At 39.9% G+C, this 19,132-nt stretch overlaps 1 protein-coding gene across 3 annotated transcripts in view; it reads left to right on the top strand.

Annotated features, from left to right (window-relative positions):
* lrp4 (low density lipoprotein receptor-related protein 4) overlaps positions 1-19,132 on the top strand; it is a 128,665-nt gene that overhangs the window by 63,919 nt on the left and 45,614 nt on the right. The window contains exon 1 of one of the 3 annotated variants that reach the window (XM_046032356.1): positions 17,697-17,806. The exons of the other annotated variants lie outside the window; for them this stretch is intronic. The gene's annotated coding sequence lies outside the window, so the exon portion shown is untranslated. Of the gene's footprint in view, positions 1-17,696; positions 17,807-19,132 lie in introns of those variants that run through there. 3 annotated transcript variants of the gene reach the window in all.

Here is a 19,132-nt window from a genome sequence, read left to right as displayed (position 1 = left end):
TGTGTGTGTGTGTGTGTGTGTGTGAGAGAGAGTGAGTAAGTGTGTTTGTGTCTTGTGCTTGTGTTCCCCCATATAAAGTTTCATCGCTGCACAGAGACCAAAAAGGAAGTGGAGAAGAGCATGGATGAATTCTCTTTGTACGGGCGTGTGTGTGTGTTTGACCAAAGGATAAAGTTTGTGGACTTGTGAATGTCAGTGTAGGAACTCTATCTTACCCAAAAGGAGTTTCTGATGGATGACGGTGAGGAGGAAATGGTCTTTACAGCCGGCCTCTCTCCTCATCACCCGACATGTAACATCTGTCTGTTAACAGTGGACCACACCGGGTAGAAGAGGTGGGGGTGAGGGGTGCTTTGCTGGGTGATCATAAATCTACCCATTTAAAAACAACCATTTGAAGTCAAAGGACCATACCAGTGTATTTACACGTTTTATCTCCCTAATTACAAACCCTGTAATTCATTACATTTTTGCTGATAAATTTTGAATGACAGTTTTAGATTTCTGGATGTATTATTCCTACTGTCAGTGTAAAAATCAGTTAGAAGATTCTTGAATTTCGCTTATGGTGTGTAATCCTTCACAGTGGACATCACGTCAAGCTATTTTTAATGTCCCACCCCATCCAGGCTGTGATTGGTCGTTTCACGAAGAGTGATAATGACAAGCGCAGTCAAAGAGCAGGAAGAGAACTTTATAGGGTCGCACATCTCAAGGACAAGACATTAATTAGTCCTGATGAAATTTAATGAAGGCATAACTCCCAGACTTTTCATCAAATTAATAACACCCTTTTTTTAATTGATACGGCTGTCTGAGCTCAGTGGGCATGCACCGCTCCTAATGGCACATGATCAGAATGACACCCTTTTACCATCTGAATCCAGACCAAATGTATGAGCTGTGAGAGACTCTGACTCAATTAGAGGAATATATGTTTATGTTCTTGGTAGTCAGCTCCACATCCATAAACCCTCAAAATGAGAAGGAAGGTTACAGAGTGCTTTTGTGAATCTGGTTCCTATGGAAATGGGAGCAAGTGCTCATTGAAGGCTGCGCTGTCAAAGGAGGCAAACTGAAGTGGAAATTGTATGAAACGGGAGAAAGTGATGAAAAGGAAGATGTCTTCTTCATTTTGCGGTCAGTGCTTTCAGCTAAACCTCTTACACTCTCTCCATAATCTACTCTACCTCAGTGGAGCTTATCTATCAAAGGTTGTGTTGTGAAGAGTCATTTTTTTTGTGAAAAATACCCATCACAATTTCTGTTAGCACTAGTTAATGTCGTCAAATGTCTTGCTTTGTTCGACAAACAGTCCAAAACCGAAAGATATTACATTCACTCTAATTTCAGGCAAGTGAAATCAGCAAATCTGAGCAGCTATAACAAATAATAAAATATTTGGCAAATGACTGAGACGCTAAATCGATTATCTAAATAGTTGCAGATGCATTCCCTGACATGTAAAGAGGACAAGGGGAAAACATGAATGTAAATACTTAATTATTAGGACTATGCATTAAAGGGGCTTGGCCTTAGCTTTGGCAGTTACTGTGTCATAGTATAACATTTATCTTCCAGATGACTTTTTGTCATACCTTCATTACTATTTGAAACACTTTAATTTTGACATTTGTCTTGAATTTCCTTCCACGTGGTATACCGTGAAACTTAAATGAACAGACCTGTGTTTATTTGTCAAAATGAGTAGCCACACCAGGCCTGTAAAAGGGACAGGCATCTAATTGGGACTAGGCTTTCAATTGAAGTTTTACGAGATTAAAAGGTCTTAAGAAGTCTCAAAAGAAATGATTTTTTTTCCTCTTTTTACAACCTAAATATTATGTTTGTAGTTTTGGCCATCATTCAAGCGTTTACATTTTGCACACCAGCTTTAGCATCACCAGCGTTTGCTCTAAGCATGTGGGGTTGTGGTTCCATATTTGCTGAAGGATCTTAATGAAACAAAAAGCCATTTGAGACATACCGTATGTGCAACTGATGTATCTACGATGTACCCAGAAGAGTATTTTGCTTGGAAAGTGGCCTACTGAACTCTGCAGATATCCTGAAAGTAGACAAGCCCAACAGTCTAATTTAGTTTGACTTATGTTTTTGTCTTGTCTCAGATTATCTTATCTTGCTTTCAGTTTTCCTGATTTATCCTCCCAGTTCAAGGCAATAAAATGATTGAACAAACACTGATATAGGATGCCGATAACAACTGTAAATACAGCAGATAAGACAGGATAACCTTGGAAGATTTATAATTCTTCTGTTATTTCACCATTCGTCCCCTCCTACCACCTCCTCCTCCTCCCTGGCTATTTTAGATCATCCTTCAAGTTATTTCTCTCTCTGCATTTCACTGATGTTGAAGTAAGCAGGATGTGAGCAGACACACGCACTCAAAATCACACACACACACCACACACACACAGATGCATGGGCACTCACACTTGGAGTCCTGCTGAGTTGAAAGCAGCTGAGCAGCTCTGGGCCAGAGTTAGGAGACTGGGCTGCAGAGGAGATGGAGCTGAAGGTGTGTGTGGGGGTGTGTTGGGGTGGATGAGAGATGAAATGGGAGAGGAAAATCTCTGTTGTGCGTGATTGAAAGCACTGCATGAGGCTTGGCTTCCTCTGCTGTCGGCTTACACAAGTCTGAGATTTGTGAAATGGGTGTGCACTATAAACTCAAATACACACACACACACACACACACACACACACACACACACACACACACACACACACTGGTGAGGACATTCAGTTGGATGCATTTCAGGATATCTGTCAGGTATGAAAGGGCCTCCTGGTAGTGTTACAGTTACCGTAATTATGAGAAGAATCCATTTCAACAACCCACTGACTTGGTGTTCTCAGTTTTTTAATAGTAAGATTTAATAAAAGGATAAATTAAAAGCTTGATTATTGAAGACAGAATTTCAAGATTGTTAACTGCCCTGCAAAAGTGGGGCCTGTCCTCAGATTTTTTTTCTGGTAGGGATCTGGACAGATCTGATCTTTTTGGTTTTGGGCTTTTGCATTCAGCGATCTTATAATTGATCTGTATAAGCCGCTATGTTTATGAAAATCATTTTATAAGGTATAGCCTACTTGTCAGCGCGGGTATTTCCCTCATTAATAGGTTAAAATCTGTTAAAAAAAGAGGGCAAGTTGTACTCCGTTTACCCTGTCAGTTAATTAAGTCCATAAAAATGCAATACCACAGTATACTATAGGCGAATACGCCCCGAATTATTACTGTACATGTCCTGTTTTTGTCTAGCATTACTAATCATGCTTATAATAAATTATTACTTCGTGAGCTCTTTGCGATACAGAAGTGTTAAAGTGCTGCATAAACTCACAGTCACCGAGGTTTGATTTCCCCACGAGGGTCCTGATGATGCAGGATGACAGTCGCCAAAGCAGTCCAATGAACAAGTGACTTGTGAGTCTGCGTAACTTCATGGTTGCTTCTCTTGGTTTGTTTGTAAAACTGCAGTGGGAACATGAACCGGACCAGAACTAAAATGCAACAGTGTATCATTTTTTCATTTGGTTCGGACCAAATGAACCGAACTACAGGTGTGAAAGTGCCCTTAATTTACCGTCCTCCTGGCCCTGCAGACGTCTTTCTGACTGATTTTACAGACTTTTTTTTGTCTATCATCAAACTGGAGAAGGTTCTAATTATTGGGGATTTTAACCTGCATATTGATGATCTCACATGCAACACAGCTGCTGATCTTTTTCATTCAGCATGTTACTGGACCCACACACATTAAAGGTCACACCCTGGACCTTGTTTTCTCATAGTAAATGCACGTGTGGAAGATTGTCATGCGAGTGATTATAGCTGTGTGTTCTTTGACATTAACGTTCCTCTGGATCCTCCGCCCCTGAGAATTAGGGCCCAAAGGTGGATTTTTAATCATGCTGTAAAAATGCTGTTGAGAGGTTCTCTGCCTTGTTTGACTCGTGTTCACTGATGGGATGCAGTGATGCAGATGTTTTTATCCAGTCTTTTAATAGTCAGGGTAAGCTATTTTAGATAAAGTGGCACCAGTGAAATCAAGCATTGTCAACCCATAAAAAAACTTGTCCTTGGATAGATGAAACAATCCAGAGTTTTAGGAGAAAGTGTAGAAAAGTTGAATGTCAATGGAAATCTTTTAAACTCGAACTTCATAGGCTTCATCTTGGAGAACTAAGGGTCACCTTAAACGAGATGCTGAGAAATGCGAGAACTCAAAATGTTGTTTTGACACCATTAATGAAATAGTTTCTCCTTCTGCCCCTCAAGCAACTGTGTCTTCTAAATCGGACTGGTGTCGGGGCAAAAATCTCACCACCACTTTCTCAGAACTCTGCATGTGATCTGTCTCCTGCTCCTCTTTTAAGCCTGTGACATTACATGACATCACCTCTCTGCTACACACATTGAAACTATGGATCGACTGATGTGTTTTTCCCAACACCGATTATTAATAAACAATAAGACCGATGACAGATATGTGGAACATTTGCTGTAAAATTTTAATCTTGGTGTCAAAATTTAGAATAACACAAATTCCAACACAAAACTTTGTTGAAAATAACAAGAATAAAGTTAATTGTCATGTTTAATCTTTATAAATAGTAAATTAAATAAATTAGAGATCCATCACAGAGATAGACTTGTTAACCATGAGTTATAAATTATCAGAAACTTTGTCTTTTATTGTATGTATTTTTAGGATTGTATTGATACATTTATTTATACCATTTATTGGTTCTATTCTTTATCTATATAATTGCCTTTTAAAAATATGTTACTTAAAAAGAATAAATTCAGAACAGCAATCAAATTTAATATTTTATTATAACTGTTTTCAGAGCAGCAACAAAAGTTAAGTTTACAGCAGCAAAGTAACAATATGAAATCAGTATCACACTGGAAACAAATGGAGCATGTTAAATAAACTATATTCTTGACATCAAAATACTGAGTGAAGTTTAGAAAGAAGACAGCAGTCCGTTTCAGTCCTCCTCCTCCTCTCTCTGCTGCTAGAAGAGAGGAGCTGGTTTCTCTCAACAAGCAGCTGAGTTCACAAGGATTTGCTAAATTTGAAGGTACATGGTATCTAAACAGGCTACAGACAGAGGGGTTTAGCTTGTTTATAACAAACTAGATATTAGCCGAGCTAGCACATGTGCATCTGTAAAACCAAAACACAGCTGCGGTGGATGAGACAGAGCAAATTAAAATATTGCTTGGTGCACATTCCTGCTTGTTGTACTGATGCAGTATCAACCTTTTCCTAGTATTGCTTTTTTTGCTGCACTAACTTCCAGTAACGGGCGTAGTTATGATCAACTTGTGTAATCTACACTCCGCTAGCTCTGCTCCACATGTGTGCATGTGAGCTCTGGTGAGACAGGAGAGGAGGGGCTGCAGCGTGGTGGCTCGCTTGTTCTATTGGCTACTTCTGCACAATAGTCAGTGTTGATAGGCTATTACTTGTGACTTGTAACCAATCTGTGAGTGGGATATTGTACTCAACACTCTGTGGGCTCGAGCAGACAGAGCGATGCAGCAGCATCAGAAATTCTTTAATTAATTAATTATATCTGAAACTGCGGGGTTGTTGTGTGGGGTACCACAGGGTTCTGTCTTGGGACCTATTCTGTTCCTTTATATATATATATATATTTCCTCTAGGACATTTAATTAGTCAATTTAGTGACATATCTTACTATCTGTATGCGGCTCAGAGAAAACCGAAGCGCTAATTATCTCCCCTGAAAGTAGCATCCCTCAGATAAAGCAGCATATTGGTGACTTAGGCTCATCTGTCCAGCAGAGCCTCAGCAGCTTAGGTGTTGTTTTTGATTCAGTGATGTCCTTGGAGTATCACTCTAAACAACTAGTCAGAAACTGTTTCTTTCAACTAAGGAATATTTCCAAATTAAGAACACTGGTGTCAAAAGGTGAGTTGGACATGATCATTCGTGCTTTTATTTCCTCTCGTTTAGATTACTTTAACAGTCTTTTTACTTGTTTGAGCAAGAAGGAGCTTTACCGTCTCCAGGCTGTTCAGAACTCTGCAGCAAGGCTTTTAACTCACATTAACAACAGAGCGCACATCACATCTGTTTTAGCAGTACTTCACTGGTTACCAGTCCAGTACACAATTCAGTTTAAAATCCTGGTCCTTATCCTGGTCCTAAGTTCCTCCCTACATCTCTGAGTTGATACTCCCACTCATAGTCTGAGGTCATCGGGTCAGAGAGAGTGAGTGTGAGAGAGTAGTGTGGTGCATTTTACAGCGCCAGAAACTGTAATGAAAAGAACAGAAAGTTGTGAACACTTGTCATCATTCAGGAGAAATGTGACCCAGACGATGAAAAATGTGAGTCGACCGTGAAAATCCGGAGGGTTAGCAAGTAAGCAACGAAACTGGAGGAAAACGTGGTATAATGGCGTCAGACGAACAAACTCTGGCAGTGGCTGTTGTTTTGTCCGGCGTCAACTCACACTGAAGTGTTTCAGCAGTGAAGCGTTTACTGCCCTACTTTGTTGATGTGCTCTTAATTTGTCATTTTGTGTGCTTCAACTACAGATAACAGCTCTCTGTGAGCCCATTTCGCTCCGCTATGTGCAGGCTACATTCCCCACATGGAGTATTTCAGAAAAGAATGTTTTGCCTGCCTGATGTGTACTGTCTTTCCCAGTGGCAGTTAAGGGTTGGGCTAAAAAGTTAAGACACAAAACAGTCAAAGGTCTTGACTGAAATGCAAGTAAATGTAAAAAGGTAAGTTGAGATTGACTACCAGCTATGTACAGCGTGCTAGCTTCGAAAATCCACGTGTTTTCTAACATTAACTTGGCTCTCCTTATTAGCTAGGCTCCATGCTTGCTAATAACTTTTTTTAAGCTGGGTCTCCGACATTAACAGCGTTGTGTTGGACAGATTTGTGCAGCGGTGTTCATGAGGGAGAGGGAGAGAGAGGGACGAGTGAGAGGATGCGCTTCGGCTCTCTGCAATCAAATACGATTTAAAATAGATTTTAGTTTTTTTACTAGGCCTGTCTGTGGCGGTCAGCGTTGATATTGTGGCGGGCCACCACAAATAAATGAACGTATGGGAAACACTGTTCACTGTGTGAACTGTGTGTTCAAACTGGTGGAAAAACTAAAATCTGATGCTTAACGTTAGTAAAGCTCTGAATGTCTAAATTCCGCTGTCCTGTGGGGATTTTGTGGGAAATAAATCATTTCAGGATCAGTGATTAACTATCGTGTCATTTTATTTTGCTAAAATAAGCATTTTCATTTTTAGTCTTGTTATTCTACACATATAAATTCATTGGCAATTTTTTTTTTAATGTCCATACAGCCATTGGTTGCAAATAGTAGCCTATACATATGGTAAAACCAATTAATCCCTTCCCTCTCAAATTCATATTTTGTGTGGGAGAATGTGTCTTCAGTGATTTGCTAGATATGATGTTCATTGACAAGGTTCCTCCCACTTCACCTCAATACTATATACTATACCATACATTGAAACTGTCTGGTGTAAATGGTGAGTAAAGCCACACGGTAACCTTTATTGTGTTGCCTATTATACTCTTGATATGAAATAGTGGAACTGCTGCTCTGTTTTTGTAGTTTTTCAAAAAGTATGCCTTTAGTAGTTCATTGATATATTTTATTTTTATCCAATTTGAGATTGCTCTCTTAGGTTACGTTCTATGTTTGGAGATGTGTTCAACCATTTTTTTATTATGTGTACTACCATGACTTTAAAGCCAACCAGCTGACCCTGAGCAGCAGTTAGTTCTCTGTCTTAGTGAGGATTGTGGATATTTTAGTCTTTTTATCTCGAGGCTTCATGTGGTGTGAGGTAGTTCAATCATGACCATTTCAGTGTGTGTTCGGCAGCCTTTTTAAAGTAGTACTGCCATAGTGATTAATGGCTGTGATGCTGGTAGTTGGTTGCATTAGAGACTGGTCCTGTTTGTACGTGCGTGCATTAGCAGGGCGCCGTGGTGGAGTGTAAGGAGGACCTTACTGGTGGACTGGTGTGGATCAAAGTCCAGGGCTATTTTTTACTCCCAGTCCATTCCTGGTCTTTCCTGGTGTGTGGAGGGCAGTTAAGTTACTTTAGTGAACTATAAAGTGTGTAGCTAAGCTCAGGTTACAGTATATTAGTTACTGAAAGGCTGTGTATAATAAATAAAAAGTCCCTCAGCAGCAACCTGCGTAAACACTGAAAACTTGAATATTATGATATGGTCATCTGCTGTATTGCACATTAATTAATATTGGAATCTATTCAATATATCGCTCAGCCCTACCCTCAACCTAAGATCAAACTAAACCTGACACCTGAACAAAACAAGTGAGGAACGGCCGCAGTGTCCTTGCTCCAAATATCTAAAACTCCCACAAGGGCATTGATACAAACATATAAACCACCAAAAAAATAAGAAAAACCCCCTGCGTCCTTTAATCCATCGCTCTCTGCAGTTTTAGCCAATCGGAGAGCAGCTGTGACCACAGGAGCTGAGCTATTCTGAAAGCAGTAGTAGAGAAGATTAGGACCCCATTCCCACTTTCTCTACGTTTCAGTTTCTCTCTCCGTCCCTTCATCTCTGCCTCTCTCCATACCTCCCTCTGTCCTTGCATCCTTCTTCTCTCTGCCCTCTGACCACAGGAAACCTCCAAACCCAACTCACTTTTCTTTTTTCACCCAAGACTTTCTCATTTATTTCACACCATGTGGTTGGGTTTGTTCCTTCACTTAGTTTGTCTGTCTTCCCGTCTCTTTCTTCATGCCTTGTTGTTTTTTCTTTCTGTCACAGGATATGACCACAGTTGTTTGGATGCATTAGCATAATCCCCCTCCTCTCTTTCTTTAAACCCCCACCCCCGATGCTCACTCTGTCCTCTCCTCCGTCTCATTCCTAAATATTTACTCCCTGCTCAGTAAATTAGTCGAGCACACTTGTTCACACAGAAGAGGACATGATTAGAGGCTGGTTGAGGGCAGAGAAAGGGACAGAATAAGAAGAACCTTGTTGGTGTGGGGCCTGACTCTTGTCTACAGTAGTTTGATTGGTTAAAAGTATTAAAGTATTACATAGATTATTTAAAATATATTGTCAAATAAATAATTTTGAAATTCAATGGACTCAACAGATTTATCAATAATTAAAATAATTGTTAGTTTTGCCCATAGACTGTAAAAAAAGTGGACGTAGTCATTGTGAAGTCACCCGTTGGTTTGTGGACTGCCGTTTTGAAGCCTTGAGTTTGGCCGTTAGGGTGCCGCCATGTTGATTTTTTGCAACCAGCAGCACCGGATGTGACCACACATGGAAGAGACTGTGGAGCCAACGGCAGTGTGTGGAGCTAGCTAGCTTGCTTAGCTAGGTGCATCTGTAATTCATGTTAATTGTCATTTTAACCAGGATGATAATTTTGTCTAGCGAACAACAGGCTTAAAACTAACAAATCCTAATAAGCTTTTTCAACGGCGCTGGTTAAATTTACACAGTCACTCTGAGCTGATTGACAGGTTGTCAATCAAAGATAGTCCCGCCCTGTACCATACATACCATAATTTACTAAATGAACATCATGCTGTATTAAAGAAAACTTGAAACTAGCGATTTAGACCATAAACTCATTATGAAAGTGTTTACTGAGGTAATAAATTAACTGAGAAGTAGGGTTATTTTACCATTATTTCAAATGGAGCCGGACTTCTTTTTGCAATCAGTGGAGTTGCTCCCTGCTGGTCCTTTGATAGAATGCAGGTTTAAGGGACTTACTATGGTTTCAGACCAAAAGCAAAGCGAGCGATTGGGGCAGTGAGTTTACATACAAAGTCAATGCGCGTAGAGCCGCCATTTCCTGTCGGGCGGTGTGAAGCACGGGTTCTAATCTTTCTCGCAGCGATTGTACTCACGCGAGGAAAGCGTCATGAGGATTAAATTCGCGTTTGGTCGTTTCGCTTCTCAGACCTGAAGCTTCCCGCTTGGTTTTACCCCTAAAGTACTGTAAACACTACTGAGGTAGAGACTATTGGTTTATCAATTCTAGTTTACGAAAGTGCTGGGCAATAAAACAATTTTGATAAGTATCTCAATATAATTTTCCTTAATTACAATTAGAGGTGCTCTGATCAGGATTTTTTGGGCCGATCACCGATTGCTGAAAGCAGTATCGGCCGATACTGATCACTGGGTCGATTTGGAGCCTTTTATTTATCATGTAGCATTATACAGTATACTGTATATTTATTTAATTGGTCCTAAAAACAATGTAATAAGTGTTAAAGTTAACAGATGATAAAGTATCATGAAATGACAACTGTTTATTTTATTGCCAGGAAACATGGGCAACAAATTCCGCTCAATCTGTGTTAGAGACTTAAACCATAGCAGCCTTTGCCTGGTTACTGTGAACATCTTATAGCTTTACAAATATAGCTTTACTGTGGAATAAACTACAAAAACTGAACAAACAGCATCTTTATAAATTTACTACAAGCATAAAAACTGCAACAAAAAAGGCTGTAGCCAAAATATTTAGGAGATAAAGGAGCACAGGCATCATGAGTCGATAATAAACTCTGAAGTCGCTGCTTTTTGTTCTGGAAAGCTCAGGCAGGTTGTGTGGGCTTTAGGAGAGAGAGAGGAGCAGAGAGAGGAGCAGAGAGAGGGAGAAGGGCTACAGAGAGGAGTCATAACTGCCTTCAGTGAGATTTGAAAATAAGTAACATTTAAATAAATAAAAATAGGCTACAATATCAATTCCATATTATACAGTCAGTTGTTAATATTACATATGCTACTATATTCATTATAATTTCATATGGTTTGCCATTAGTAGGCTATAGGCCTTATATCATTTCAGTGGATTGTTTTCATTTTTAATCCTTGTACAGGAAGCACAGTCTACATATCTTACATTACCGACTTTACCAGCTGAAAGAATAGCAAACACTTTGAATATGGCCAGAAGATTTTTAATTGATTTCATAAAGGTTAAAAATACGGGAGATTTACGGGGAAAACGGGAGGGTTGACATGAGAGGAGTAGAGAGAGGAGTTGGGTAATGTGAGGCTACATCCACACTGCGACGTTTTTAAAACAGTTTTATAACGAAAACGATCTTCTCCGTCCGCAGCAGCGTTTCAGCAGCGTATCAGAGTTGATCTCTGTCTATATTAGAAGGACTGAAAACACACATCTAGTGGCCGTTCAGGTAGCTACACTGGGCATGCGCGTGCCAATGTAACCACGAAGCAGACGGTCTACTCCGCAGTAGCAGACGATTTAGCGAAAGAAGAAATTAATACAGACCAAGAACCACAAAGGCTTTTTTCTTTTGCATTGACCGACAACGAAGTGGAACTGTTACTGAAAGTAACACGGGAGTACGAAAGACAGCGGCGGAAAACAGACTGGGAGTTTTCGCAAAGTAAATACAGCGACATGCACAGTAGGCTAACTGTTAAGTTTACACAGTACTTATATTTTAATAAAAATACCAAAACTAAAACTCTGTAAGTAGCATCGTGTTTTTGCTTTGCATGACTGATAAGACCGACTCACAAAGCCAAATGTGAGTGTGTGTCATCGTTTTATAAAGTCCTTTATTTATCCATCGGGACAAACAAACATCTTCTGATTCACCGTTTTAATCTGGACGGGAGGCAGAAAACGGAGAGAGAGCAAGGCAGTCAGCTGATTGAGTGGCATCAGGAAACTCGCACTGAAGGATCAGTGTCTCTCTCTCTGCCTGATGTGTCTGTTAAACTCCGGTTGCAGGTGGCGTGTGAGTGAGATGAGCACAGCTGCGACAGTTTCACATGATCGCTCTTGCGTGTTGCTCTACTTGTCTGAATGCTGCTCAACTCTAATTGTAAATGATTATGCGGGCGTGTTAATCCCTTCTTGTCTGAGAAGGACTTTGGTGCTAGCTAGCTTTGAAAACCGCTCACACAGCGTAGTGAAACATTTTAGCTGCCGTTGAAAATTTGTCTGGCGAGTATTTCATCATCTGATCGGCTTTTCTTATCGGTCTTTTTAGCGACCACCGATCAAACTAGTTAAAGCCATTATCGGCCGATTATGATCGGTGACCGTGATCGGAGCGCCCTTAATTACAATGGAACTTATGTTCGTAAATGTTCAATAAATATTTAATTGAATTCAGTGGAAATCACATACTATTTAAAATTATTTTTTTTGTTGAGGAAAAGGTACTGAAAAAAATTTCTTTAATATTACTCATGCATATTTGTTAAAAAAGATTTTAATTGGTATGTATGTTCTACCTCAGATTTGTTAAGTGATCCACTGTTCGGCAAGTGTTTGTCATGTTTAAAACCACATCTTGTTTCTTAAATTTTCACTCCGCAGGAAAGAATCAGTCTTTAAACTTGAAAGAAATAATGATTTGACATTTATTGTAATACATATGAATAGCTAATGATAGGATAACATTATTGGCCATATCGGCCAGCCCCAGTTTAGGATATAAAGTATTCTTCCTGGAATGTGTGTCGTCTGGAAAGATGGTGCATTGTCAGGGCTATTTCGCTGGACTCCTTGGATTGGGACGCCCGTTGCACCTATGTAGTGGTCGCATGAAAGAGGATGTTGCCTTTTTGATACAGTGATAATATTTATCTGAACACAACTGAAACCTGCAAGCCTGACCCAGTCGCAACTTTGGGCTTCATTCTTCTCAGCATGGGCAGAATTTCTCTCAGAATGGTTGATTTCTTGATTTAAAAACCAATTAAGAACTGTCAGGGCAATGATGTGTACTGGGACAGGTTCATTTAGAAACTGTATTACTTTCATCACCATCATGTAGCCGCTCCTCCACAGATCAGAGCGAGTGCAGTTTAGCTGCATTTTGGGTTTGTGCCAAGCAACAAAGGAGGGGGAACAAAACTGGATAAAGCTGTGTGATTTATGTAAAGAAAGTGGCAGAGATAATGTATTTTTCTTCTAAGAATCAATCACCCACTAACTGCTGTGGGGATGAGCGTGTCAAGCGCTTTCTTCATTAATTTTATCACTGTAATTTATGTATTTATATAATTTCAACACAATCATTCCTGTGGATTTTTTTGACAGCCAGACAAAATAAACAATTTGCAGACCTAACCTCAGGCTCTGGGAACTTATGTTATGCACACTTGTGTTTGGCATTTACAGGCTAAATAATTAATGGAATTGAGGAGCTTTAATAAAGGTTTTAATTGAAAATAATGATTGATAGATTTTTTTTTTTTGTTGCCGCCCTAGACATGACAGCACAGTTTACAAGGCATTCGACATTACTCAGTACTGTTGTTGATGACAAAACATTTAGTTGGCAGGGTAACAAGGGAGTTTACATGGTTTTCAATAATCTTTATATTGAATGAGTCAACTTCTGGGACGTTTGGTGACTAGTTGATCATATCACTCACAAGGAGAATGCAGGTTTAAGTGTTGACGCTGCTGATGTCTGAAGGAGACAAACGCATTTATCTAATGTCACATGACCAGAGAGACAACCGAAGCTGTGGTTGCTTTGGTTGAATCACTTTTGTGTGCCCGAGTGCATGTGTGTGTGCGCACGTTTATTACTTGCCTGAACTCCTCTCTGAGTTCTGTCCTATTATGCAAATCAAAGCTGCACTGACACACATGGCCAATGTTTTTGTCCTGTTGGTGGCTGTTGCTTTCATCCAACTGTTTGGCAGATTATTAAATCTTTTTCTATGAATGTCCCTAATCACATGAGAATACTGATTTTGGTGATTCTGATCTTTAATGTAGCAACTCAACCAGGCCATAATTTCTACTTGTACACAAAGGTATGGAAATCTCCAGGGTAGACCATAAAATTCATAATTATGTGGAACTATATTTTGTTAGTTTTCTTGCGTGTATTTTCTTCAGTATGTCTCAAATTCTGACTCAAGGTTGTCTCTCTTTACCTCTTTTGAAACTTTCCTTTTGTTGACGGTCTTTTTAAACCCACTCCTCTTATCCTGTTTTATACCTTTAATACCTTTAAAAGAATTCTCCTTTGCCAGTAAACGGTCAACTAGCCAAAGTATAATCTTTGAAAAGAGATGAATTACCTTCGTCAAGTGGGTGTCCAAAGGACAGGACTGGTAACATTAGAGAAATTATAACTTCACTCAGCCAGTGACAGATAATCATAATAGTCTTATAATGTCATCATTAGACCGTATTAGAGTATTTCCTGTCATTCAGCCTCTTAAGAAGAAACTGTGTGGGTTGTCTGGATGACAGCACTTAAATATTACTCACTGGTGTAAAGCACTCAGCTGAGATTTGTCATGGCAACAAGCAAATGTTCCTGCATTAATCTGCCTTGATGGACAAATCTGTAAGGTTTCGATGACACCACCGTCTTGTGACGAACCTTACACACACTGATGCGTGTCTACAGCTCATTCAGTACAAATACTGTACTTAAGTACAGTTTTGATGTATTTGTTCTTGAGAATTTCTTTTTAATGTAACCTTGTACTTTAAACCCCTCTACACTTTTTACTTCACTGAATTTATTTGACAGCTATAGTTGGAAGTTCAATATTTTACCAATAATTTATGATCAAAGTATTTTCATTGTAGATAAAACTACCAACTGCCCAGTAAGGTAGGTCATATTGGCTCCACTTTGACCAACTACAACATTAAAATACTTTGTATTATTAGTCCAATAATGTAAAAGCTATAATAATGGTACTCTGAGTTGGGCCAGTCTGCATAACGAGTATTGTCTGATATAAGACAGAATAGTCAACTTGTTAGCCTCCATGTCCATCTTTTAAGCCGTTTTTCCATTACAACTACCTGCTCAACTCGCCTCGACTCTACTCAACTCGGTTGGGTACGATCTGCAATGAAAAACGGAGCACGGCCAAGAGATGGTACCCCTCAATATAGCTGGTCGTCATAGCAAAACCACACACAACTGCCGCAATGTCATATTCAATGCGGCACAGACACCAGCTGTCTCTTGATTTAACTTAAAACCCTAAAACGTTTCGACATTACTCAGAATGTAAAGACAGATAAGCTGTATGAAAACCTTACAGTTGTGTTTTCCTCTGCCGTTGTTGCTGCAGCGGTCTGTGTGACGGCGAGACCAGAGGGCTCTGTGAGCGGGCGGCTGGCCGGCCTTGCGAGCTCCTCCCGCGGGTTGGTGCAGGCTTCCCCCGCTGCCACTCGCGGAGCTCCTTAACTCCGAAAACTTTCAAGAACATTTTTGTTTTGCCATCACTTCTCAAGAAATTTAGTGATTAAAATTGTAAAATATAAAACTTTCTGTTGCTGTCAATGGAAAAACCAAAGAAAGGCAAGTAGAGTCATTTACGTGGGGGAGAAGAATTTGATATCCCCTAACCAATCACTAGAGACCAACGTATCCGACTGAATCTGAATCATTTTAAGTTGACACTGATGTCATGCCAACATGCTGGTTTTCCGGGGGTTTTAAGAGAAGAGCAAAGTTAAAACAAACTATGATGTCGGGCTGCTATTGACTGTAATTTTTATCTTTTCTATAGCGGTTGCCTTCCTTGGTTCCGGCACATAGCTTGACAACGCTTGACAACCGATTCACAACGCCGTTAGTCCTGCCTGTAGCACTGACTGGCTAATCGTTAGTACACCCACAGCGCTTATCAGAAAATCTCTTTTTCAACTGAGAAACCACTGTTTCTTATCATGCTGTCAGACCAGAATTAGTCAACTTGGTGGAGTGGGCGGATTCATAGGTCTGGACCCTAGCAATAATGGGTGCTTTTTGGTATTGATCCATAAGGACATTTTGCTGTATAATTTTTGTGCTTAAGTCAAATATTTGTACACTGTGGGGTTGCTATTTTAAGTATAGGATTCAAATACCATTGTAGTTCATAATTCTTCAGTGTTGTGTTTGGCTTCATAAAAAGATGCATAACAAGAGTTTTTTTTATTTGTTTGATAAACACCTTGTACTGTGGTGATAACGATTAATTTTAATCTCAGAAAGCTAGTTAACATCTTCAGTGAGTTTTCGACAGGTCTATGAATGTAGAGTGGCGTAGTGTGTGAGGCAGGAGGTCTGTTTACTGTAGAGGTGGAGGAGTACACAGAGAGCCAAGAAAAACTCTGCTGGCGCTGCCACTCCGCTTTGACGGACTGAAATATGCACTGGCTACTGACCCGAGCGGCCTAGAATCAGATAAGTTGCCTCTCTTGGTACCGGCTATGAGAGGAAAATAAAGACAGAGTGGAGGAAGACAGACTGAGACGGATGACACTGACAGAGAGGATTAATTTGAGTTGGAGAAAACCGTTTGGGCAGGACCGGGGAGATACTTCTAAAGTAATACATTTGAAGGCCTTTTAATTTTTTTTACCATGTTATGATGGGAAACTGCATTAGTGATACGCACTGGCTTCTTTTCTGAACCAAAGTGGACTTCATGGCCCCCAGCAGTTAATCGTCCATTCTGATTCAAGTCATTACATTATGAAGTATGTTTAAACCAAAGGGAAGAGGAAAGAACTCAAGAGAGAAACCAGAGAACAAAGGGGAACAAATGTTTGGAGCTTTAGAGGAGAATCTCTTTACATGCAAGAACATGAATAATTTGGCTGCAGAGTGTCAGAGGTATAAATTAAGAGAAGGAATGAGAGATAGTCAGGGCATTTTTCTGCCTGTTAGCTCAGCTTTGGCACACTCTGCCTTTAGGTCCATTTGTTACTTGAGTCAAATTAAGAATTTGTATTGTATCCAAGTTGTATAGTTGTGGTTGAGTCTCCAAACGCGTTGGACCTGTCACAGTTCACCCTCAACTGTGTGTTTGACTGTGTGTAATGGCTGCTTGATGTCAAATATGGAGTCAAAATAGTGGAAATAGACACAGATCTCCAGATCACTACTGTGAATAAATGTTTCCAGCAGAGACGACAGTAATCTGGAGGTTCACCGGCCTGTTGTGGACTGAAAGAGAAAACCTTTATTAAAGCTCCTCAGATGAAATATCCTTGTTAGACTTGCAGACTCCTCTATCGCTCTCTGGAGTCCACATCTGTTTTTCAGTCAGACAGTGTCCTCTTTCTCTCCGTCTCTCATCTGTCCGTTCTCTCATCCGTCGAGCCGGTATGATAAGCTGTGTTCAGGCAGATATATCGGTCCCATTAGAGCCACTTGATTCAGCTGCTCTACAGTAAAGGGGAGGCCATTAACTCTGGTGCTCACGGCCATTTAAAGACACACACATACATCTTCCTAAACACACACACACAAAAGTTCACAGTACAAAATTTGATAGAAATCTGTAGTTTAACAAGGATTCTTGCTGAGTTAAAGGGATTCTGGCACCCAATCAACAGCTCATTTTTGTTTTCTCCCTATTTCTTCTTATTTTTCTGAGTTGTTGATGCAAGACATCCTGCCAAAAAAAATCTACGTTTTCAATACCTGTTTCTGAGAATTTAGTCATCACCCATTTACAATGAATGTCAATGGACTTGCGGATGACTGTGAATGGTTTGTGCTGCTCACAGCACTGAAAGTTGCGTTAATGGAGCTCAACAGTAATATCTCTTTCCAGTAACCGTGTCCTTGTAACTCTGGATAATCCAGACTCCCCACAGATATTCCATCAATCCATTATATTGGGGTCGAGACAGAAATCTCACAGCAGGACAGAGGAGTCTGCACGTCTAATGAGAATATTTCATCCAAGGAGCTTCAGTTTCAGTCCAAAACAGGTCGGTTCACCTCCAGATTACCCTCTATTGGAAACATTTGCAGAGATCTGGAGATTTGTGTCCTTTTTTCATTCTTTTGGCTCCATGTTTGACATTAGGAGACAGCTACACAAAAGCAAACTTAAAGCAACTTAAACAAACAGTGTCTGTATGAAAAGGTCAAATAAAATAAAGAATAACAGAAAAATGTTTCCTTGTAATTTGGGTGAATCAACCCTTTAAAAAAAGAACACACAGTTACAAGAAAAGAAAGTGAGTGATATGCTCAGTACAGACAGGCCTTCAACAACCAACTATTTTTAGCTTGTAAAATGTCTAATGACATACTCTTAAAGTTTAAAGTGATGTCTTCAAATTGCTCATTTTGTTTTTAATCTCACAACCCAACATGACATTTAACAAAACAAATGTTTGGTATTTTTATTTGAAAAACAACAATTATTTTCTGTTGGTCAATTTAACTGATGATGAACCAGTTCATTTTGGCAGTAACAGTCAGTGAGTTAAATCCTTTAGCTTCTACAGTCGCTGTCTGGTTTCTTCACTGTGTGTGTGTGTGTGTGTGTGTGTGTGTGTGTGTGTGTAATGCAAGTGGGAATCCTGTAGCTTGAATGCGAAAAGCCCATTGGTGAAGGTCAAGGATCATTCTGGGTTATGAATAACAAGTATTTATACTTTTAGCAAGTTTTAAGCAAACTTTTGAAAAGTTGGCAAAGATGCACATGTATCAACTACAACTGTAATGCGAACAAGCTGGAGAGGATGTGACAATATTACAAAGTTAATGGAGCACCACAGGAGCAGGAAATGGACCAGAAGGCAATATGTTGTGCATCTGTCGTCAGCTTAGCTTGTGAAGTACAACGCCATCTTTGATGCGGTTTTGCTGTGGCATAATTCTGTCAGCACCTTGAGTTAAAATATATACATCATCAATTTTGCTCTTAACTTAAGCATCCCCCCTCCAAAAAATAAAACACTCATTGGACAAAGTTAAGGTTAGGAAGGAATGAGTGTGTTAATTAACGCGAGTGTGTCTGTGTCAGCCTCAGAGGAATGCAGTGGTAGTTAGAAGAGGATCGCTGAGCTGAGCAGAATCTGTGTGATAAGAGAGATCAAAGCGCCCAGAGACCTCATCAACCTTACCAGCATGCTCCCTGCTGATCCACCTGATATCTGTATACAGGCCCCACCTACTGCGTGTCCGTGCATGTTTGAGTAAGAGAGAGGAGTATTTATTTCTGTACATTTTGCATCTCTTCCAATTTGTGTGCCTAAACAATTCTGCACCGTGGACGAGAGTGTGTTTGTGAGTGTGTTTGTTTA

This window comes from Micropterus dolomieu, linkage group LG20 (assembly GCF_021292245.1).
Source record: "Micropterus dolomieu isolate WLL.071019.BEF.003 ecotype Adirondacks linkage group LG20, ASM2129224v1, whole genome shotgun sequence".
NCBI lineage: Eukaryota > Metazoa > Chordata > Actinopteri > Centrarchiformes > Centrarchidae > Micropterus > Micropterus dolomieu.
Note: the sequence above shows the minus strand (reverse complement) of the source record. Positions and strands in the feature narration are given on the sequence as shown.